This window comes from Lagenorhynchus albirostris, chromosome 11 (genome assembly GCF_949774975.1).
Source record: "Lagenorhynchus albirostris chromosome 11, mLagAlb1.1, whole genome shotgun sequence".
In the NCBI taxonomy this organism is placed as follows: domain Eukaryota; kingdom Metazoa; phylum Chordata; class Mammalia; order Artiodactyla; family Delphinidae; genus Lagenorhynchus; species Lagenorhynchus albirostris.
The window spans coordinates 21,185,118-21,208,513 of record NC_083105.1 but is presented as its reverse complement, the minus strand read 5'-3'; the positions used below and the strand labels follow the sequence as shown (position 1 = coordinate 21,208,513).

The 23,396-nt window shown below is 43.3% G+C and overlaps 1 long non-coding RNA gene across 1 annotated transcript; it reads left to right on the top strand.

The window, feature by feature from the left end:
• Positions 1-2,506: 2,506 nt before the first annotated feature.
• Positions 2,507-21,851, top strand: LOC132529129 (uncharacterized). The gene is made up of 3 exons (XR_009543382.1): positions 2,507-2,619; positions 6,733-6,885; positions 20,815-21,851. It is a non-coding gene; the product is annotated as an uncharacterized LOC132529129 (long non-coding RNA).
• The last annotated feature ends 1,545 nt before the right edge of the window (positions 21,852-23,396 follow it).

Sequence of the window (23,396 nt, the reverse complement as noted above, 5' to 3'; positions counted from 1 at the left end):
ACTGCCTTCACCTCGACCCCTGCCCACGAAATGGTCTCCTTGTTTCCAGAATACTCCTGGCCACTCTCCCGAATCGGGTCAAGGAAATGGGTGCTACTTCCTAGCGATTCCTGGAATCACCACTGATAGAGGACCCAGAACAGTCCCCATCCTTATTTAAGCTCAAGCAGACAACTGCCACCAGGTGGCGCCAACCTCAGCGGCCTGGACGTGAACAGATACGGCTCTTGCAGCTCTGGCTGTTAAAACTGGCCTGTCGTTTAACTAACCTGGCAATAATGACCCCGCATTTACACGGTGAGTTTTTTGGGCTTCACTTACTGTATTATGGGTGAGGGAATTAGATTTTAGATTGTTATGAGGCTATACCTAAATTTTTTTTCCCCTTCTCAACAATTTGATTTGGAAAAATTTGAAACCTAGAGAAAAAGTATAAGAATAGAATATATTTAATGACACCCATATACCTTTCACCTAGATTCACCAATTCTTAACATTTGGCCACATGCTCACCCTCTCGCACTATATCATCTCTCTCACCTCTATCTCTCCCTGTCTATGTGTACATTTTTCCCCCTGAACCATTTGAAAATTAGCTGCATCATCCTGACTCTTTATCCCTAAATACTTCAGCATGTTCTCCCAAGACCAAGGACATTCTTCTACATAACCACAGTCACACTCAGAAAATGCAGTGTTGAAAACGATATCATTACCTAATATTGAAAACGATATCATTACCTAATATATAGATCTTAGTACTGAACTTTCTAAATTGTCTTAATAATGCCACTTATAATTTTTTTTTAAAATCCAGGATCTAATCAAAGATCTCACACTGTATTTAATTATTTAATTGTCATGACTCTTGAGTCACCTTAACCTGGTGTGGTTCCTCAGCCTTTTAGAGTGTGTTTGTGTGTGTGTGTGTGTGTGTGTGTGTGTGTGTGTGTGTGTGTGTGGTCTTTTATGAAATTGACTTTTTTGGAGAGTCCAAGCCAGTTTTTTGCACTTGTCTGATTCTTCCTTCATGATTAAATTTGGGTTAAACATTTTTGGCAGGAACACCACAAGGTGATGCTGCATTCTCTTAAAACAGTTTTTAAAAGATTTCAGCAACCCTATTTTAACAACATACTTTTTGTTCTAGAAAGAAAACCGGTAATCACTGGCTCTTTAATTTTAAAACACATACGCAAACCTTGGGGCTTCCTCCTTTGTCATTCGGATGCCATTTCCATGAGTATACCACAGATAATGGAGAGCATGTAAAACAAAAGGACATTACACCATGAAAACCAGCAGATCCAAGTTCATAAGGGATTACATCTAACTAAAGTCCCTAGTAGTTCTATTACCACATGGATTGTCTGTACAGCAACCTTCCTTTCAATGGCCACCAAACTTCCCTCTCCATGTGGCCTTGGTTGGCTGTCAATCATGGGACTTAACCTCTCCACCATGGTGATTGGTTTAAGGATAAGCAGGACATGACCTGAACAGAGCCAGCCTCTTCTTTGAGAGATTACACATGGATTCTGAAAGAGAAGTCTCTCTCTTCCTCTGGAATTGTGAGATAAATGGTAATGTTGGCTGGAACCATTTATGGTCATCTTCCTGGTTTTATGGAGGAAACTCTGCAGGAGAAGAAAGTTCACATAAACAAAATGAAGCAGTGGCAAGTGGAAACAGAAAAGATCAATAAAAAGAGACAGAGTTAGTCCATGTGACATATGTTAGTCCCTGGATCTAGCCATGCCTGAAGTTGGATCATCTATAAATTCCTTCCCCCACCACCCCCGTAAGCTAGTTTGAGTTGAGTTTCTGTCTCTTGCAGCTGAGTTTTGAGTAATGCAGTCATGATTTAAGGACTTGGTCAGAATCTCAAGGATCTTTTTCTTTGCCATTGGCAAAGCCATGGCCAGTCACCAAAGAGCCCCAGTTTCCTGGGCTATAAGTAGGGATGATAATTCACACTTCAGGGTACCTGCTGTGCAGATTAAGAGGGGACCTGGGTAAGCACTTCACAGCACCTGGCTCATATTAGGAAATCGATGGTCGCTAGAACTGTGTACAAAAGTCTAGGGCACCTCTCGAGGCTTCTGCCGTTTGCTCTGTGCCCTTGAATTTTCCCTCACTCTACCCAGACTAAACCAGACTGTGCTGAGAACAGTGCTTGCTCAGGTAGTAATCATTGCTCACTGTCAACATCGTGGTTATATTCTCCCCATTTGTCCTATAAGCGCAACAACATGAATAGAGCATTGAATATGTGTTGAGGGTATTCCGTGTTTGTCAGGTTATTATTTTTCCAAGTGAGAGAGGAGCCAAGGGTGAGGCTAACAGATAGCAACTGCACTGACATTTTTGTCAGCAGGCACTCCCCGCATGAGCTGGAGTTGAAACTCGAGGGCCAGGGAAATACGAACATTGGAGTTGGTATGTTTTGGGGGGCTACCATGTGTATTTGTTTTGGCCTCATTTATCCTATTTCTGCAACTGTTTCCAGGAGGAAGTTTGTCCTATCAGAGCCCACAGTACTTGTTGCTGTCAAAGGGGCCAGTTGCAAACAGTCTTTCAGAAAAGCAAGATTCCCAGAGAAGAAATCATGAGGTTTATGTAAGTACCATCACAACGCAGGCGTATTGCAGGGATTCCAGAGTTGCACAGATTCTCACAATTGCTGCATTTTTCTGGATTCCTGCTCTAAAGTACCTTAGCAACTGCTAAGAAGGGGGCACCTCAAGCAGGAGCTAACAGATGTCCTGGCTGATTTCAGGCCTGGAAGATCAGTGGAGGTGACACAGAACTGCTGTCCCTGGCATGAGTTTGTGGCCGGCGTGGACTTTCCACCCAGTCCATGGTGTGTTTAGAGTGGGGATAAGGGTGCAACAGTGACCTCTCATGCCTGAAAATTTCAGTGTCAAGTGGGAAGAATCTTCTGGACTTGGCTTTGTGGAATTCAACCAACTCAGTACCCCAACAAGTTCTTGTATGTTTTGGAGTTGAGTGCTGGTAACCCCAGGGCTGGAAGCAGGTGTTTTGAGCACATCTCTTTTTGCTACTTGGATTCACCTGTACGGGGAAAAGACTGCTGGGTGGACCCAGCAGGATCCTCTTTTTTTTTTTTCTTTCTGCGGTACGTGGGCCTCTCACTGTTGAGACCTCTCCCGTTGCGGAGCACAGGCTCTGGACGCGCAGGCTCAGCGGCCATGGCTCACGGGTTTAGTTTCTCCGCGGCATGTGGGATCCTCCCTGACCGGGGCACGAACCCGTCTCCCCTGCATCGGCAGGCGGACTCTCAACCACTGCGCCACCAGGGAAGCCCCAGCAGGATCCTCTTTGCTTGAAGGGCCATTAGATCCTCCTGGGGAAGAACTGGTGCTAAGGACAGAGGTGCAGGCACACAAATTCAGCCCAAGAACAATGTCCCTGCGGCCTGAGGCAGGAGTGGTTTGAGTACAGGGCAGGCCACCTCCCAGCGAGAGGAGAAGCCACCGTAGAAACCCAAGAGCTGCTCTCACACGTCTCTGAGCGTCTGCAACACAAGTTGGCCCTGCTTTGGGCCATGCCCTGGGGAGGGTCCAAAAGGCACCGAAAGAGCGCTTCCTCCTTCTAGCAAAGCAGCTGCGGCATCATGGTGAGACTTGAAGGGCCAGTGCAGAGAGTGTGAAGGATGGCGGCAGCTGCGGTCGCCACAGGGAGGGGCCTGCGGACAGCTCTCCTGGACCCCAGTGCCTCAGGAGCGAAGGCAGACAGTGGTGTGGTGGGAAACAGTGCCCTCTACTGGGCACCAGAGGGAGTACCACACTGCGCCTGCTCCCTGTGGTTCGACCTGGGCAGAGACTTCAACAATGGGGATGAAATGGTGGCTGGTAGAAAGATGCCCAGGATCCTGTACTGGTGAGTCCATGAGGCCCAGCCCCAGGCTTTCCAGAACTAATTGGGGGAAACAAGGTGGGACAGGGGAGTGGGAGAGATGTAGCAAAATACGATTTGTTACTGTAAATGTAATCCCATTATTACCCTTTAACTCCCAAGAAGTGTGGCCTAGGGTGGAAGGGAGAGAGGGGACCATGGGCTCCACCTATAATTTCAAGTCTGCTTATTCTGATGATAAACAGCTTGTGCCACAGAAGAGTAGAAACGAGTATGACGTGGGGTTGTTTCACTTGATTAGCAGAGCAGCAGAATTAGGAGGAAGCCTGATCCTGTGCCCTGGTGCCCCAGACAGCGTCAGGAGCTCACAAAGGGACTTCTGATGACCAACTTACAGCTTTCCTTTAAATTCCTGTGAGGACCAAGAGCCTCCCGTTAGCTCTGGAAATGTCTAAGGATTTATAAGCAAACATTCTCGGGAGAAAGTTTGAGCTGAAGTATTAACAAAAGAGATGATCCCATCTAAATCAGCTTAAGAGTTCAGGGCATCATCTACTCACCAGCCGCAGCAGAGGGGGAATTCCATAATTACAATAAAGCAAAGTAAATGAAAGGGAGTAATACCTCGATAGCTCCAATACAGGATCTTTGGAATTACCACTTGCAGAAATATTGACTACTTTGGATCGCCCATGTCAATCTGTCATTCTCTAGTGAGACTAATTTGCATGCAGAAGTGTAAATCTTTAATAGGATTGCTGAAGCCATGAAGTCTAGTTTTACGATTTGGTTCTTGGGAGAGTCAGTATGGACAAAGGACATTTACATTGTAATCATAACTCGGTTTGCTCTACTTATTACTAGCTTGTGTGACCTCAAGGAGATCACACCTCTCAGATTCAGTTTCCATACAGGTAGAATATGGATAATAACTAATTCGCTGAGTTCCTGTTAATTGTGTGTAAGAAGCAAACATCTCTAAGTTTCAGTATGGGTTATTAACACAATATAATATTTATTGTGATCTGATTTTAACAAAGTCTGTATAAGCAGAAATAGATCTGATAAACACACGTTGCAAATTAAGCTAACCACTGAAATGATCATGACAGGTGTTGGCATTTAGGACCTCAGGTTAGGTCAACGCTGTTTGCTCTCACTTTTCTATTGGCTACAACTGTGGGGATGCTGAATCTAAGGCTCAGCAACTTAAACCTGAACCAGAACAATGATAGTGTTAAATCCTTTGAACCTTGGTCTATCTAGAGCTGAAATGGTTCGATACTTCAGAAAAATAAAACACCAACACTTGGATTAAACATTAAGTTTTAAAGGGCTATGATTATGCTACACTGAGTATCCAGAAAACCCAAAACTCAAAGAGGAGATGAAGTTAAGGTCTAGTTTCCCTGTTTAATTTGAGTTTCTACCCTGGAAGTCATTTTCCTTGACTGTACCTTGTAGTTCAGGCCCCGCAAAATCGGGATCCACCCCTGAGTAGGATAAATAGAGCGCCATGAGGGCACAGAGATGGGACACAATGTCAGGCTAGGAAAACTTCCAGGAGGAGGTGGAACTTAAAAATGAGACTTAAGGGTTGAGAAGGGGGTTAGCTCCACAGTTATGGGGAGATCAGAGCAACATTCCAGTCAAAGGGAATAGTCTGTGTGAGGAAAAGTATGGAGGGATGGATGAGTGGATGGGTGGGTAGGTGAATGGATACCCTTTGCCTAGAAATAAAGATATCTCCTAAATATGACTAGAGCTTACGTTAGTTAATGGCGAATACCGACTCTTCTCCCACTGGAGGTGTCGTAGTGGCTCAGGGCATCCATTGTATGATTGGTGAGACCCCAGTTTGAATCCTGGTTGTGTTGGTTACTCATTACCTGTGTGGTTTAGAACTAGTTATTTTCTGCAGCTACTTAGGCCTCAGGCATCTCAGTTAAAAAATGAAGACATTAACATCCACCTCAAAGGGTTCTTCTAAGAATTAAATGACATTTTGCAAAGTTGTCAGCACAGTCCTTGGCATGTAGCAAGTACTGGGTTAATCATAGCTTTAACCATCATCATCATCAACAACAGGTGATTTCCATCCAAGAAAAAGCAGTGACTGACTGTAACAGCCACCTGAATAACATTTAGCAAACACCAAGGTGAGCTAGGTCATCTCAAAAGCAGAGATTTTGAAAAGAAATGCACAGGGCTGTCATCTGAAGATCTTCGTTAGTCCAAACACATGACTCAGCCTTAGAGACCACAGACTGGTTTGGGGTGCTGGCTACTGACCCAGGGACAGGGAATGAGATGTGATGCACGGTATAGTAAATTCTTGGTTCTATCCAGGCAGTACAGAGAAGCAGAATGGCTCATCTGGAAAGAAATCCCGGGGGTTGTTGTCCTTTATAAGAGCTGACACTTATAAAGTGGACTGTAATTCTTGCCCCGCACAGAGAGCAGAGGTGTGCCCAAAAGAGACCAGTTACAATACTGTCTCCTGGACTTACTGGCTCTGTACACTTATTTAATAACTCTTGTGTTTCTTCATCTTTAAAATGGAGACACTCTTCCTAACTCCCAAGGTTGCTTTGAGCCGTAGACAAATGATGGAAAGCAACAGACAGGGTCTATGATTACTGGAGCCGCTGGTAACCAACAGCATCCAATTCTTAGACAAGTTGCTTTTCTCAGAGAGCAGAGTGCTACCTGCCTATAATAAATATTTCAGGGATGCTGAATTATTTATTTATTATATACCTGGGTTTACAAGGAAGGAAATTGGTTCCTTTAAAACAATAACATTGATTGGCTTAAATAGCAGAAACAGCACTCTCCCATCCTTGTTTACAGACCCTGGACTGAGCTCAAGTGCACAGCGGCACATTATGGATGTTCCTGCTGACCTGCAGACAAATAGGAGGGTTAAAGGATCAATTAAATAATCTTAACTCATGAGCGGCAGGGAAAATATTTCAGCTGCAACACTGATTGTCGTTCTGAAAGGTAAGACAGCGGAGCTAAACAAGTTCATGTATTCACAGAGAGCGGGCCCCATTTCCTGGCTTGTATCCCAGCCCTGGGGGCCTGTGACTGATGGAAGGGAAACAGAACCCAAGGGTAGGAAAAGAGGAGAAACAAGTATTTACTAAGCGCCTCTTCTGGCCAGGTAGTCTACCTAGCCATTTCACACAGGTAGGCCACCTAATGGCTTTTAATATCTGGGAGGTTAAGTTCCTTGTTCCTTATATTCAGGTGATACAACTGGTCATTGGCAGGTGTCACTAAAACCAGGATCTGACTCACAGACCAGTGTTCTTTGTCACCACCAGCCTGACCACTCATTTTGGCAGTCAACAAACATCGTTGAGCTGCTTCCACACACCAGGCACTTGGGATGCAAAGACATAGCAGGTAAGTTATCTGCCCCCAGGGGTCTCACAGTCCAGGGAGGGAGACAGACAAGGGAACCTCCAATTTCCACCTGGGGTGGAAAGAGTGGGATCAGAGGGCAATTTACTGCAACGCCTCAGGACTCCTCATTTGTATGTGTCCCTTCTAAGTAAATATTCACTCTTATACCTAAATCTGTATTTGAAATTTTGTATTATTTTTCTTAAAGAGTATCCTCAAATTATATAAGATTTGGGACCCACCACACCTGGATTCAGCCCTTAGCAGGATACAGTGAGCCCCATGGACGTGCAGATACAATATCTATATCAATCCGCAAGGCTTCCAGGAGGTAGCCCTTGAAATGAGACTTAAGCAAGAGAAGTATTTTAGCGACACGGAGAAGTGGAGACGGGGATGGGATGGGCAAAGAGAAGAGATGTATGAAAGCCATTGGTGGGCGATTTAAAATATCTCAACTTATTCAGGAAGCAATGATGCCATAGTGCTGGATGGTTGTTGAGAAAGATGTGTTGGCTGTGAGGGCAGCTGGTAGATAATGGGTTGCTGGTGCAGGAGGGGCAGGAGAGACGCTGAGACCAGGGTAGGAGGGACTTTTGTGCTGAGTTCTACAGAACTTTAACTTTGATCCTTCATGCTAGAAGGAAAAACGGAAGGATTTTTAGGATCTACTTTTTAGGATTATATTTTAGAAGCATCCCTCTGACAGAAAGATGCAGGATGAGCTGGAATTAGGGTGAACAACAGTTTGTACCCAGGACTGTCCTGCTTTTAAGCACTGAAAGTTCTGTGTCCTAGAAAACCCTTCAGTTCCAGGGAAACCAGGACAGTTGGTCACCTTACCTGGAAGAGGGTGAGCCCAAAGCCAAGAGAACCACTGAGAAAGTCTTCTCCATAATATGCATCCCGCTACCTACTTGACAGCTCCACTTTGATGTCTAATTGGCATCACAAAATCAGTGTGCTTAAACCCTCAGGGCCTTTGCACTTGTTGTTCCCTCTGCTGTTCCCCAGGATAACCACACGGTTCACTCCTTCAGGTCTTTATTCCGATCTTAATCTTCTCAGCAAGGACTTCCTGAAACCCTCTTTTATAATTGCAATCCCTACTCCTGACATTCCGTATCCTTGTTTTGGTTTTGTTAGCACTTCACCACCGTACAGCATACCTAACATACTGAATATTTGTATTTTTTATGGTTAGTTTCCCCCACTAGAGAAAACCCTTCATGAAGGCAGAAAATTTTTTTGTTGCATTTGCAGCGTCCAGGACAGTGTCTGGCACGTAGTACAGGTTGTTTTACTGAATAAGCTGAGACTTCCTTGATTCCTTTCTACTCTCTCATACCCCACATCCAATTCATCTGCAAATTCTGTTGACCGTCTGTTCACAGTAGATCCAGAATATGAATAGCTCTTACCACCACCGTGACCACCCTGGTCCAAGCCACATCACCTGGATTATTACAACCAAGGACAAAGGATGACCCCACCTGAAAAAGTGTCAGTGTTACACCCCCTACCGGACTCTTACTCGCCTTCCCCGCCATGTTGCGATGGTTACGAAATTCCTGAGCCCACCTGGGCGATGCCCACCTGGGCAACGGGACCTGTCCCAAATAAGGAAAGGCATCTGGCCTGTCCTACTCCCACCCTATAGAAGGAAGGTATATGTGCCTCGATCAATCAGTAAACGAAATTTTCACCTCGGACCATTCCTTTGTTTTCTGGCTATAAAAACTGACCAATAGCACATGTTCAGGCTGGGCTCTCCCAGACTACTAGGAAGTCAGACCGCTGTTCTAGCAGTGACCCTTCCCTCTAATAAATTCCATCTTCTTTACATTCTGCCTTGGGTCTGGAAGTTCTTTTCCAACCTGCTTTCAGACCACGACACCTCTCTCCCTGGGCTTCCTGTGTCCACCCTTGCTTCTGGACAGCCTGTTCTCAAATCAGGAGCGAGGGGGATCCTGCTAAAATGTGAGTGTGATCATGTCACTCGTCTTGCTCACTTCCCTCCCCTCCCCCACTTCCCTCCCCTCCCCCACTTCCCTCCCCTCCCCCACTTCCCTCCCCTCCCCCACTCCCCTCCCCTCCCCCACTTCCCTCCCTGCCCTTTCCTTCCCTCAGGCCCACCTCAGCCTCTGGGAAGGCATCTTCAGCTGTGTCCAGTTTCTATCCATTCCAGCCACAGAGGCTTCCTTTGTGTGCTTCAAACACACTAGGCACTTTCCTGCCTCAGGGCCTTTGTACTTGCCATTTAATACTCTTCTCCAGGCATTTGCATGGCTGATTGATTTCCTTCAGGTCTCAGCTCAAAAGTCTCCTTAGCCTTCTCTCCCACACCCAGAGAAAATAACAAACCCACCTCCACACAGCTGAAGGCCCTTTGTTTTCTCTCCAGCACTTTGTACCTCCCCAGGTACAAATGGCGAATTGTCTACTGTTTCTCTTCTCCCCCTACCCAACCCTCCCCTCACCTATGGACGTGGAACTACAGGACTTGCTGGAAAGAAAGAAATGCCTTTATGAACTAATTTTCTTTCCTTCTTAGAAAAGGCAGAAACTTGTGTGCTTGTCATATTGAAAGAACTAATTACCGTCCTCATGGATAAAGAGAGTAAGGTAGAAGCATAGTTTCAGAAAAACAGCTCCTTTCCCTTTTTTCCTCTTTCCAGCCGCTGTATTTACCAATCTTCAGGGAATGGCGGGTTTTGCTGTTCAAACTTTCTTCCTGACTCTCAAGAAGCAAATCTCTTGAAAATTCTTTGCAGAAAGCCTGTTTGCTGCTGGAATGTGCTGAGAATATTGCTTCTTTCACAAAGTCTGTTTTGTATGTCTTAATTCGTAAAAGTTTTTCTTTTGTTTTCCCATTCACCACCTCCCATTTCTCCCTACTCATTCCTCTTGGGCTTTCCATGTGTTTCCCTCTTTGTGTCCTTCATGATGTTCAACATGTACAAACTCTCTGTGTACTCATGTGCCACGCAGTTACACACACATCATCTCATTTAATCTTCATACCCACCCTGTGAGATGCTATTATTATGCTATTGTACACATGGGGAACCTGATGCTTACAGAGCTAAGTAGTGGAGTGGAGCAGTCAGTACTCCCTCCCGTGACACCATTTCAGTGGGCACTGGCTGGCTCTCCACTGCCAGGGTCTGCATCTGTTTCCCTGGCTGCTGGAGGAGGCCAGAAGTGCTGGGGAATATGTCCATTCCAATCCCAACAAACCCCCGCCCCCCCCCCCCAGCACCCTTTAACCAATGACTGATGGAGTTGGTGTCTAAATACCCCAACTCCCCTGCTCCTTGGGTGGGAGAGAACTGAGGGGCATTTTCTATGCTGGCTCTCAGAGACTCATCATAGGATTGTACCCGGTGGCCCATAGTTACCTGTATTGATAAAGAACCTTCTATTGGCTGCCTCCCCTTCTCTCTCTCTTCCCCTACTGGTGTTTCCTGGGGTCACTTCCGAGACGTATATTTGCACTAGAGTCCTTGTCTCAGGGTTTGCTTCTAGGGGAACCAAACCTTAAGATTGAACAGCTGCCAGATGGCAGAGCTGAGCCGCAGACTCAAGCTGTGTGATTCCAGAGTTTGTGTGTTTCATTGTGATGTTCTAACCCCTTCCTTCTCTTTAAGAATTTATTTTTTTTTATTGTAGTGGTGGTAACTTTTTCTTCTTAATGTGTCAAATCATAGCAAACAATGGTTTTGCTTAAAAAAAAAACTATCCTGATAACTCAGTTGGAAAATGCTAACATTTTCTTCAGACTGAGAATTTAGTGTTATAATGACAAATTATTTTAGCTATGAAAGGACAAGTTCCCACAAGTCCACAACTTAGCGTTAATGGGGACCATATGATATGAGTCATGACAGGAAGAAGAGCCAGGGTGGTTGATGATAAGTTAGGGGTGCTTTGTTAAGTTAAAAATAAATTTACTGGAAAGTCTTGGTTAGATTATGGAATTGAAAGAAGAGCTAGATAGTCAAGTTCCAGAAAGGACAGACACCAGGGCAGCTTTGGGGAACCAGGGACCAGAAGCTACTGGACAGTCATTTTGGGGAACCCTAGTCAAGTTGATTAAGCCTCAGTTCATCTTGGTGAAGACTAATTCCAGGGACAGACAGTGTGATTGGTTGAGCTGAGACAGCCGTGGGGAGCACTTTGATTGACAGAAGCAATGGGAGAGATGCTCTTTCCAAAAAAAAATCACCTTGCTGCTTTAGAAGAGGAGGCGTGGGATTCTGGGCAGTAAAAAGGACAAATATTCCTGAGAAAGAGAAAAGACAATGTCTGCTGAGTAAAGGTAAGAGAAGCAGGAAATGACAGCACACAGAGGAGACACATAAGGTGACTACAAAGAAAAAAAATTGTGGAAATTCCCAGGTGCCGACAGGGACCTTGCAGTGTCTGTTCCCTTTTGATGTAATCTCCTGTTACTGTCCCTTTTTTTCTTTCTGCCCTGGACACACTGGGTTTCTGGCCTTCCTCTATCACACCAGATACATTCCTCCTCAAGACATCTGTACTTGCTGTTCCAGTTTCTGGAACAGTCTTCCCTCAACGATCAGCATGGCTGTTCCCTTATATCCTTCAGGTCTTTGTTCAAATTTCATCTTCAAAGGGATGCCTTCCCTGATCACCCATTTCCTGCTCTCCTGTCCCTCCTTCTCTGCCTATATATTGGATATTATTACCATCTCACATGATGTACTTATTTGCTTAATATGTGTCTCCCTTCATGAGAATAAAAACTCCATGAGGACAGAGATTCTGTAACCCCAGTTTCTAGAATGTTCCTGACATGTTGTAGGTTCTTGATAGATATTTATCGAATTAACAATGAATGGTTTCTCCTTTCTCCCTCCATTATGCCTATCAAGTGTGAACATAAGGTTTCAAAATGACTGAGAGAGACAAACCCCAAACTGAGGTTCTGGGGCAGGCTAGAGGGGGACCAAGAATATCCCATAGAGGCCTCTGTGGGAAACATGCCCAGAGAATTCTCTGCCCCCCCAACCACTGCACACGACGAGGAAGCCACAGGCAGATGGGGATTCTGGCTAGGGATGGAATTCCAATTTCTTTACACCATTACTTTCAATGTTTTAATTGATTCTTGTTGACATCTAGTTTCATAACCTTGTGGTTATTATACACATATAATAATAATAACCCCAAGAGGAGTGGTTGGCATGATCATCTGTTATTTTATAGATTCCTAGGGGCTCTGGGAAAGTGGGAAGACTAGCCAGCAAAGAAATGAGATTAATTGAGAAACTCATCAAAGGGTGAACTGACCTTGTTTTACTCAAATGAAAAATAATCCTTACCAGTCTTGCAGACCCACTCTCTATGTGGTGTTTGTGGGTCCCTTTTATCTTACAGTGTTCAAATACAAAAGTTGACTTATATTTCTTACTTTCTAAGTCACCAGACAGCAGTATTAAGTTTTTGTTGTCGTTGTTGCTGATTTAGGTACAAGTCTGCAAAATAATGTTTCTGAGTTAAATGCATCTCCAACTCTAATTTCAAGTTTTCTGAGAATTAAGTAACAGTAAATTAGCTAAAGTCTGAGGAATGATGAAAGCTAAGTATATATCATCAAAAATTGACTTAATGACCATGAAGGCATAACAGCTAATGCTTATTGAGCACTTAAAATGTACCAGCACTATGCTATGTGGGTATGGTGGAGAGAAATGATCTTATTTAGCTCAGAAGACATTTCATTTCAGATCTATAAACATTTACTGGGCCCATATGTGCCAGGCAATGGATATACAAAGAGAAATTATCATTTCGGTCTTCAGTTTTCTTTTGTGTTAGATTCATTTCTTTAAGGTCAGTGAAATAGCATGGAAAAATCTCCTCAAGTGTGAAGACACGTGTGCCCGAATTATCTTCGTTTGGGCACACAGAGACCTTCACGCTGGCTTCACGCTTGCCCATCTTCCCTGCCACACTGTTTTCTCCTCAAGTCATATCCTAACCCTACTCATTTCCTCTAAATAAGCCACACGGTCTCACGTGCTTAGGTCTACACAGTCTTCCCTTTGCTTTGAAATCCCTGATCTGTCAGCTGAATTCCAAAGGCCCTTCAAACCCGATTTCACGCATCAACTCTTCCCTGAGGCTTTCTTTCAAGCCGCCTTCTGCTTTTGCCTTCCCAGCGTCCAGCCTCCCTTCTTTTGGTATTAGCACCCCACTCCTCATTAAGGAAGTCACTCCTCCCACTCTTCATCCATAAGGCTTGGGTGGGACTGATCCCAACTCCACCTCCACCTCCACCAGGGAGTGGGTGCTTGAGCTTGAAGTCCCAGTTCGGAGGCACACGAGTGGCTCAGGGATGGACACATGACTCACCCGGACGGCTGAGGACCAGCCTCAGCACTTTTGCCAGAGCTGTTGAGAAAGAGGCTCCCTATTTCAGCTGAGGTTGCTAAGCTAGCAGACAAAGCTGGGGGCTGCCTTTGGCCCATGTGAAAAGAGCCTGTCAGAGGAAAGTGGAGCTAAGGGTGGGAGAGAGAGAGAGGGAGAGTTCTAAACGTGCAGACCCAGCTTTGAAATGTTTGAAAAATTTACCTCTAGATAGTTCAGCAGTTTATTGTTGAGTAAATGAATGAATGAGCCAATAAATGCTCCCTGTCCTTTGAACTAGTCTGAGTTGGGTTGCAGTCATTTGCAACAGGAAGGATTCTATAAAATGGACCCTTTCTCACTGTTACATGATTGCTAGATAGAGAGATGATAGAGAGAGAGAGAGACAGCGACAGATAGATAATGTAAACTGTGAGGTTCTTAAGGAAGGAGAATATCTTGTTCCTCAACATATCTTTAATACTAGCATGGTGTTTGTTGAATGAACAAAGGAGTGAATTTTCTTTATATAATGACATAGTAGAATGCTACAGAATTTTAAATGGACATAGGTAATCCCAGGAACTTTCTGAGTCATGCTTAGCACATTTATGTCATATTGGTGATGACTTATACAAGAATAACTCTCAAAATCTCCTGGGAGAAAGTATTGAGATGGCCACACCTATCATTTTGTTACCATTCTTTCGATAAAAGACAAAAATCCTGCTTTAGAAAATTACAGTACCGTGTGATATGGGCCAGAGTTAAGTATAATAATTAAAAAAAATGTATATGGTACTTGCTATGTACCAGGCTCTGTTTCAAGTGTTTTGCATGTTTTAACTCATTTAATCCTCACAACAACTTTATAAGTTAGATAAAATGATTACTTCCATTTACATCTTGGAAACAGAGGTATAAAGAGGTTTACAACCCCAGTTCTCACAAATAGCACATGGCCGACCCTCCTTGCAGTAAAGAATCCAGTAGAGGCTGGTAGGAGGTGAGTCAAGAAAGGCACCTAGAAAATGTCTTAGTGGAAGAGAAGGAGAGGAATACGAGGGAAGGCTTCATTTTATAGGAAGAATGATGCAAAGGTCCAGATTCTTAAAAATTCAGTGCCAGCTTTTTGCAAAATAAGGAATTAGAAGAAGTTTGTAGTTAGCACCTCCCCTTTCAACGTCGAGCCCTTACGGTGACTGCTTACTGTGAGCAAAGCTCTGTCTCTAATGTTTATATGGTGTGGCAGAGATGATTAATTTCCGCCCAATATCTGTGATTCATTTCTTCCATATTACAAGAAATCCTGGTTTTTAGCTGTGCCTGTGGCTGGCTGGAATAAAAAAAAATTCCCAGCTTCCTTTGCAGTTGGGATGGCCATATGGTTAAGTTCTGGCCAGTGGGATGTATACATGTGTCATGTGTAATGTTTAGGAAGCATCCTGAAAGGAAGGAGGCGTGCCCATCTCGCTGCCTGCCTCCCTCTCATTGGCTGTGCTGTGTACATGATAGGGATGCTGTGATATTGTGATTTATAATAAGAAATATATACTTGGTCTTTGTTCTTGCTTCTGGCAAAGAGCTCCTAAAGCCCTTGGAACTTCCTAAGTGATGAGAGCAATAAAAAAAGTCCTTTGTTACGTTAATGAGGTGACTTTTAGAGGCACCTATGGATGGGGGCAAGGGTTGGAACTTCCAGTCTCACTTCCCTGACCTCAGGAGAGGGGAGAGGGGCTGGAGGTTGGAATCAATCACCAATGTCCAATGATTTAATCAGTCGTGCCTATGTAATGAAGGCTCCATGAAACCCCAAACGGACAGGGCTTGGAGAGCTTCCAGGTGGTGAATGTGTGGAGGTGCTGGGAGAGTAGCGTGCTTGGAGAGAGCATGGAAGCTCCGATCCCCCTTCCCCATACCTTGCCCTGATATCTTATATTAGGCTGTTCCTAAGTTACATCCTTTTATTTTATTTTATTTTTTAAGATTTTTTCATGTGGACCATGTTTAAAGTCTTTATTGAATTTGTTACAATATTGCTTCTGGGTTGGTTTTTTTTATGTTTTTGTTTTGTTTTGTTTTGTTTTGTCTTTTTGCGGTATGTGGGCCTCTCACTGTTGCGGCCTCTCCCGTTTCGGAGCACAGGCTCCGGACACGCAGGCTCAGTGGCCATGGCTCACGGGCCCAGCCGCTCCGTGGCATGTGGGATCTTCCTGACCGGGACACGAACCCGTGTCCCCTGCATCGGCAGGCAGACTCTCAACTACTGCGCCACCAGGGAAGCCCCTATGTTTTGTTTTTTTTGGCCTTGAGGCATGTGGGATATTAACTCCCCGACCAGGTATCGAACCCATACCCCCTGCGTTGGAAGGCGAAGTCTTAATCACTGGACCACCAGGGAAGTCCCCTATATCCTTTTATAATGAACTGGTTATCTATTAAGTAAAATGTTTCTCTGAGTTCTGTGAACAGATTAATTGAGCCCAAGGAGGAGGTTGTGGGAACCTCTGGTTTACAGCCAGTCAGTCAGAAGCACTGGTGTGGATCTGGACTTGGCTATTGGCATCGGATGTGGAGGGCGGTCCCGTGGGATGGAGCCGTTAACCTGTGGAATCTGACGCTCTCTCTGGTAGATAGTGTCAGAATGGAGCTGGATTGTAGGGCCCCAGCTGGTGCCCAAGAACTGCTCTGTGGTGTGGGGACACCTCCCCCCGCCCCCACCGTTGGAATTTGGGGCAGAACCTTTAGATGCTCAAGCAACTATCTTGGCCCATGACATTTGGTGCCATTTGCTAAAATGGCAGTCACACATGCTGAGCTTCTTCACCCATTATGTAAGTTCACCCATTATGTAAGTCACTCCTCTTCCCTTGGGGATCAGAGAAGGACCAGGAGTGTGACTCTAATGGAAGTTTTCCAAGTGGAAACATGAAGAATGGGAAATCAGTGTTACATGACGTAGTATTTTTTTTTTTAATCTCAATTTTACTTTGGGAAACTAGAGTTAAGTAATATAAGTGTGAGGCTAGGACTGTAGTTCAAATCAACCTGATTCTAAAACCGGTGTGCTTATCTACTATATAGACTGCATAGGTTACTATTACTAATAGTAGTGTGCTGGTAAAGATTTAACCAGCTGGGGCTGAGAGGAAGGACACTGATTTTTAGTGTTTTCCAATTTCCTTGGTGTAAATATTCCCACCAGGCCAATTTCAAGCTACCAATTGTTCAACAATTGACCTGCGAAATTCCTGAAAATTTAACAGGCTGCCCTTGTGAGCGCATATGAGCCAGCTCCAGCGCGCTTCTGAAAAATACTTAGCTGAGCCTGAGAGAAGACACTCCAGGCAAACTGCAGGATGTCTCCAACTGTCTTTCCTAACCTCCGGGTTGTAGGGCTTTGGGTCTAATTAGGATAACAGCATTCCAGAGCAAGCAGAACACCTGGGGAGTCCAGAAGATGACCTTGGGCAAGAAGTGATGGAAGGGTAACCGCTTGACCTATGGCCTCTGAGGGATGTTAGTGGAGCTTCATCAGAAGTGTCGTGGCTGCCCTGTTTCTTTTGGATGGGCGATCCATTTTCAGAGAGATCTTCTGGCCAAAAAGATTTTCAGATTCTCCTCCAGCTGGCAGAACGCTTACAATACCATCACTGGAGTAGAGGGAGTGTAGTTCTGCAGAGAGAAGCAGGACCAGAGCACATGGGTGTGTGAGAGAGAAAGCTCCACTGTCACAAATCTGCAAGTAGCATCTTGCAAGGCAAGTTGGAGGGACACTAACGTTTCCTCCTGCAATCAGTGGATACAGTGAGGGCTATAATTTCAGCCAGTGCTGGAGGGAAGACTGAGAGGCCTTAATAGGGTGTCTGTGGTGACAAGGGCAATGCAGGACACACAGACGAGGATTTGGACAAAAGCTGCCCCGAGAACGTTCTCTTACCACATCCTTAGGAGGAAGGCTGGAAACTTATTGGAACCCACTGTACATCCTTTGTAGTGTGTGGACGGTGAGTTTATGCCACAACTATTAATAGTTCTCCTGACAGAGTGGGTTCAGTTACACTCAATAAATCATTTTGTTAACTACACAAATTCCTGAGCTAAAGAAGCTCTTTGGCTTTATGGAATAAGGATGCCCGTCCTGGAGGGCCCTGTGTGAGAAGGAGAGTCAGAGTTCTCCACGTGAGCAAAATTAGGCCATCAGCCCCCTCCCAGAGTTCTCGCTCGACCGAGCCCTAACCCTATCATTACGTATGGGGGACATTTTGACCTAGCTCTGTTCTCCTTTGCGTCTCTCTGCTCTCTGAGAGAATCTGTTCCAAGGTCCTAAAGTTTGTGATCCAGCTCACTTGTTTTGAATCTGTTTTATTACTCCCAAGGTCTCTGTGTGGATTCTCTTTTTCTGGTGGTAGCACAGTGCTTCTCCAGAGACAGAATTGTAGACATTTCACATGGAGGTGTTGGAGAGTGAGGGTCCTTCCCCCTCCTCGAGTATCACTATTGTATGGTCAGGCCACCCAAGGTGGCTATTCTCTTCTTCTCTGTACATCTCCTGCCCCACCAGTGCCTGCTTCACCTATACCCTATTTACCTGACTGACCTTCCTACATACTTGCTCCTGGCCCCAGCTAGTGACTGTTCTAACTTTAGAGCATCTCCACTATGATAGCTTATCAAAGGGAAAGTGAGGGGCGTGCCCCTCTGCTGGTTTCCCTGGTAACCGATGGGCTGACCTGATGTCAGTTCCCCCTCTAACTGGTAATCTCCCCCTGCCACTGGGAGCAAAGACTGCCGCCATGTCCTGCCCCACCTCTGCTGCACATAGCGGGATGTCACTCCAGGACCTTGCTTCAGACATGTAAGGTCCCCCATCCTTTAAACCACTGATGTCTCTTTTGCTGACTCCGGCTTTTTCTTTGGTCTTGATGCTAAGCAAGTACAGGCTTTGCAGACCTGTAGGATACAGCCCAACAAATATGGACTCATTATTTCTTTTAATTCAATGCTTCTTTGTCCTTTTGACATAGCCGCATCCATCTTTGAGCACTTCCTTGCTGTCTGGCACAAGATGTTTCCATATCACCTTCTACTTTCCCTGCCCCAGACCAGGAGCCAGCCGTGTTCATAAGAAGCCCTGGTTTCTTTGAGTGGGAAATGTTATTTGGAAACAAAGAACTGAGTGTGAGGTATGCTCATTACTACTGGAGTATCATTGCTTCTGGCCCTTTTTATAGACAGAGCTAGAAAAAAAAAATTAAATGATGAATTCATAATGCTTCCTTAATTCGAACAAAAAATGGCCCCAAACCTTAATTCTCCCATTCCGTATATGTCTTTTCCTTATCCCACAGTGAAAACCTTGGTTTCTGACATCAATATTTTTACTTGTTTATACTGTTACACATTAAACACAATTTAGTTTTGGAAACACAACAATCAATAATACTATCAATTATGAACCTTAAGTAAAGTTCATACTTTATAATTCTTTAAAATTATAAAGATATCTTTATAATTCTTTTGACCTTAAGATATATTCTATTAATGGTATACAATCTTAGTATTATATTTAAAAGTTATTTGAATTAATTCATTTTTCTGTGTGGCTATGTTGTGTATGTAGTATACAGCAACATTCACTTCTTCCTGTATTTAATGTTAAGGTTTTATCTTATCTTTCTTTTTATTGAATTTTATGTTTGAATATGTAAAAAATGCATAGCTTAAAAGTAAAAACTAGTAAAACAGTTCTGATCAGGGAAATTGTGCTTGCACCCTTATTCCCTATACCCCACTCATCCACCCTTACAGGCAGCTGTATTCATGAGTTTTAGATTTATTGTTCTTGACTTTCTTTTTGCAAAAATAAGGGAATATATACATATATGTTTTTATTTCCTCTTCTTTCTTATACAAAAGAGCATACCATGAGCGTTCTTTTGCACTTTTCTTTTTATCACTTGACAATATAGTCTTCAAATTATTCCATATTAGTTCATAGAGATCTTCCTCATTCTTTTTTTATGTGTTTTTTCTATATTTATAATAATGAAATAAACCTGCTTCCTCATTCTTTTTGATGGCTGCATAGTATTCTGTTGTACAGATGCACCATAATTTATTTGTAATGCCCTATGGATGGGCATGTGGGTTGTTCCTAATACTTTATTACAAATAATATAATGAATAACTTGTAATGAATAACTTTTTTTTTGTATTTGAGAAGGTATATTTTCAGGGTAAATTTCTAACAGTGGGATTGATGGGTCAAAGGGTTAATGCATATGTAATTTTGCTAGGAAATGCCAAATTTCTCTCCCTATGGGTTGTACCATTTTGCCTTCTCACCAGCAATATATGAAAGTCCTTTTTTCCCCCATAGTCTGGCCATAAAGTATATCATCAAAGTCTTGACTTTTTTTGTAAGATAGTTGAGAAATTCTACCTCAGTATAATTTTAATTTGCATTTCTCTTATTATGAGTGAAATTGAGCATTATTAATATATTTAAAAGGCCACTTATGTATCTTTTTCCATGAACTACCTGCTCATGTCTTTTACTTTCTAGTAGGTTTTTAATGTGTATTCTAAAAATCATCAAATGCTATTTATAACATTGGAGTTTACAAAAGACTTTCACAAGTCATCTTTTTGATGCTAAAAGATTTTGAAAACCTCAGAAAGGATAAGGACAGCACTGCTGAACTAGAACAGTTTCAAAGGTAGTCTTATTAATCTGGAAAATACAGAGTACCTGAAATTATATGCATGGACTATCTTGTCTGATGGTGTTAGAAAACTTGAACAGAATATTTCATGTAGAAGATTATTAACACTGGCTGAGGGAGGGTTGTCACATCTTCATAATCATTTAATAAATATTCTCAGAAGTCTAAAATTGTCACAGAAAGCCTGACTTGTTTCCTGCTTACAGTTGCACCTAAAAGGAGCCTTGAGATGGAAATGGGGGGTGACAGAATAGCAGGTACACCTATGAAATATCACAGTCTGATGAGTTTGTTCCCTTGTCTACTTCTGCGGTTTGTTTTTGAATTTTTGCTTTTATTCCTGTTTTTATTCAGAAAGTAACTTGAACTCTCCCCAGTATTTGTAATGATTGCTAAGTCCAGCCATTTTCCTTAACAGGTTCCCTGATAGGAATCTTTCATTTAGCAAAACCAAACCTCTAAAGGCAAGAGGGGTTGAACTATTGGAATTACTGCTTGGCAAATGCAGAAGAGTCAACCCTGCCACACTGTGACCCAGAGAAAGATTTTTGGAAAATAAGGATCATTCTCTTCAGTTGAAATAAAACTGCTCTGCAAGGAATCAAATTGGCCTTCTGTCAGCATGATCGTCATGAGTCAAGAGAAAGGTGAATGTGCTCTGTCCACAAATGAAGTTGGCCAAGCAAACTGGGGAAGGATGGGGGTTGGAAAGAACCTCACCAGCTTCCCCATTGATCTGAAAATCACGTCGAAGATATATGGTGAGAGAGAGCACACATCTCTAGTCTACAGACTGCTTTCGCTCACGGGCAGGAAGACGGAAAGAATATCATGTCTCGTTAGTACAATCCTTAGAAATCATGCCAAAAATGTACACACAGTTGAAATGGAGGGGAATGAATGACTCAGAATTTCTCATGAAGGATGCAAAGCAGTTACCCTCTGGGGCATTTCCTTGACTAAAGCTGAGGTCAGAAAAGACAAATCATAGTTACCATGTGAAGGTAAAGCACTGACCACAGGGAGTGAAGTGCTTGAGACCTCAGAATTTCTATAGGACAGGTTTGAAGGTTACAAGGGTAACTGACAGTGCCTATAATAAATACGAGAGAGAAGATACAGATTACAGGGAGATTATAGGAGATTAAGAGTTGGATGCAGGAGAATTTTCATATATTTTTAAATCAACTTGATTAAGTATAATTTATAAACAATAAAATGCACACATTTTAAAGGTACAGTTTGAAGAATTTTGACAAAAGGGTATGTGCATGCTGCCACCACTATCCAGATATAGGCATTTCCATCATCCTCAAAGTTTCTCTTTTTGCCCCTTCCTATTCCTGGGCTAAGGTAACCACTGATGTGCCCTTTGTCACCAGAGATTAAATTGAACTTTACTGTGAGTTTCATGTGCATGGAATCACGCAGTATTTGTGTCATGCATTTGTGTCATGCTTCCTTCACTCAGCATAACAATTTGGGATTCATTCTTGCTGCTACTTATATCAGCAGTTAGTTCTTTTTATTTATCCTTTGTCTGGGTGTACAACAATTTGTTTATCCATTCACATTTTTTTTTTTTTTTTTTTTTTTTTGCGTTACGCGGGCCTCTCACTGTTGTGGCCTCTCCCGTTGCGGAGCACAGGTTCTGGACGCGCAGGCTCAGCGGCCATGGCTCACGGGCCCAGCCGCTCCGCGGCATGCGGGATCTTCCCGGACCGGGGCACGAACCCGTGTCCCCTGCATCGGCAGGCGGACTCTCAACCACTGCGCCACCAGGGAAGCCCCTATCCATTCACATATTGATGGACATTTGAGCTGTTTATAGTTTGGGGCTACTATAAATAAAGTTGCTATGAATATTTAAGTACAAGTCTTTGTGCAGGCATGTTTTCATTTCTCTTCGATGAACACCTAGGAGTGGAGTTTCAGTGTCATACGGTAGACATATGTTTATCTTTATAAGAAACTGCCCAAGCATTCTCTGAAATGGTTGTACTGTTCTACATTCCCACCAGCGATGAATAAGAGTTCTGGTCACTCTACATCCTCTCCATCACTTGGTATCTGTAGTCTTTTAATTTTAGATATTCTGATGGTATCTTGATTTGCATTTCCTTGATAACTAATGTTTCTCTAGCACCTTTTAATGTAATTATTGGCTATTTATGTATGTCCTTTTCATATTTTTTGCCCATTAACAATTGGGTTGTTTGCCTTGTTATTGTTGTAAAATCGCTTTATAAATATTCTTGTTACAAATGCTTTATCAGATACGTGTAGTGCTAATATTGTCTTGTAGTCTGTGTCTTGCACAGGGGGCTATTGGTGGACCCAAAAAAATGAACCCAAACTAGAGACATGAAGAAACACATTTTCCAAGAGAACGTGGCTCTTGAATTTAGACTTTAAAGAAGAAGTCAGTAGGGAGGTAAGTAGAATGGTGTTAAGGCCCCCATGGTGGAACTTTCTACTTTTTTAATTTTTAAAAAGTTTTATACAATTTTTAAAGGTTACTTTCCATTTACAATTATTACAAAATATTGGCTGTCTTCCCTGTGTTGTACAACATATCCTTGAGCCTCTCTTACACCCAGTAGTTCGTACCTTCCACTCCCTCACCCCTATGTTGCCCCTCCCCCTCCACCGGTAACCACTAGTTTGTTCTCTATATATGCGAGTCTGCTTCTTTTTTTGAGGTATTCACTTGTTTGTTGTATTTTTTAGATTCCACATATAAGTGGTATCATACAGCATTTGTTTTTCTCTGTCTGACATATCTCACTTAGCATAATGCCCTTAAAGTCTATCCATGTTTCTGCAAACGGCAAAATTCCATTCTTTTTTATGGCTGAGTAGTATTCCATTATATATATATATGCCACATCTTCTTTGTCAATTCATCTGTTGATAGACACTTAGGTTGCTTCCATACCTTGGCAATTTAAATAATGCTGCTGTGAATGTTGTGGTGCATGTACCTTTTCAAATTTTTTT